The sequence below is a fragment of the Galeopterus variegatus genome, unplaced genomic scaffold (genome assembly GCF_000696425.1).
Source record: "Galeopterus variegatus unplaced genomic scaffold, G_variegatus-3.0.2 Scaffold1264, whole genome shotgun sequence".
Lineage (NCBI taxonomy): Eukaryota > Metazoa > Chordata > Mammalia > Dermoptera > Cynocephalidae > Galeopterus > Galeopterus variegatus.
In genome coordinates, this window is record NW_007727375.1 from 152361 (window position 1) to 153512 (window position 1152).

Consider the following 1152-nt stretch of genomic DNA (forward strand, 5'->3'; position numbering starts at 1 on the left):
GGGAGCGCTGCTGCGCTCCCAGCACCGCACTCTCCCGAGTGCACCACGGGCTCGGCCCTCTTTTTACAAATTCTTAAAAGGATTTCATAGTTGGATTAAAATACATATATTATAATAACTTTTATACAAGATCGTATTTCTCTGTCCAAAGTCAGTTTCTCTTGACCCAGCATAAGACAGTGTGGAAAGTAGTTTTGTGCTGTTTTACACCACTGAGTTTGTGGTATTTTGTTCCAGCAGCAATAGGAAACTAATACAGTGATTAAAAACATGGCCTTTTTAATATGACCAGTCATAGGGCACATTAACATCATACACTCCTGGTGGTGCACTGAGAACTTGCCATAAATGTCTGATTTCAGTCTAATCTTGAGACAAATCCAAATTGAGAAACATTCTTCAAAATTACTGACTAGTACTCTTCAGAAGTATCAAAGTCGTGAAAGACTAAGAAATACTGAAAAACTGTCACAGGTTGAAGGACACTAAGAAAACGTGACAGCTAGATGGCCACATTAGATCCTGGACCAGAAAAAGGACATTAGTGGAAAACCTGGTGTGGTTTAGTTAACCATATTGTACCTATGTTAACTTCCTGGCTTTGATTAATATGCTGTGGTTACATAAGATGTTAACAGTAGGGGAAGCTGGGTAAAGAAGATGCAGGAACTCTGTACCATTTTTGCAACTTTTTATAAATAACATTACTTCAAAATAGAGTTTTTGTGTTTTCAGAAAGCATGACCTCAGGAGTTTATCAGAATGCATTGGGCCTTGGGCCCCCACTTACTGGCTATGTGACCTTGAGCAAATTAAATTCCTCAAGCCTTAGTTTCTTCCTCTGTAAGATGGAAATAACCATGGGATTGTTGTGAACATTAAATGAGATAATGAGCTTAAAGAACTTATTGTCTGACACATGGTAAAATGCTTCACAGATTTTAGCTATTGCTATTTTTAAGATGTTTTTTTCCATTTGTTTGCTTTGGTGTCTATCTTTCATGTACGAAAGCATTCCTCAGAGGTCTGGCATTTTTTGTTCATATTAAAGAGCTGTTTAGAAGCTCTTTGAGTAATGGGGCTTTTATTTTTTTTTTATTTTTTATTTTTTTTTTTGTCTTTTTTCCGTGTCCGGCAACGGATCACAACCCT

At 37.2% G+C, this 1152-nt stretch overlaps 1 protein-coding gene across 9 annotated transcripts in view; it reads left to right on the top strand.

Moving 5' to 3' along the window:
* RNF216 (ring finger protein 216) overlaps positions 1-1152 on the top strand; it is a 180260-nt gene that overhangs the window by 74796 nt on the left and 104312 nt on the right. The window lies entirely within an intron of this gene.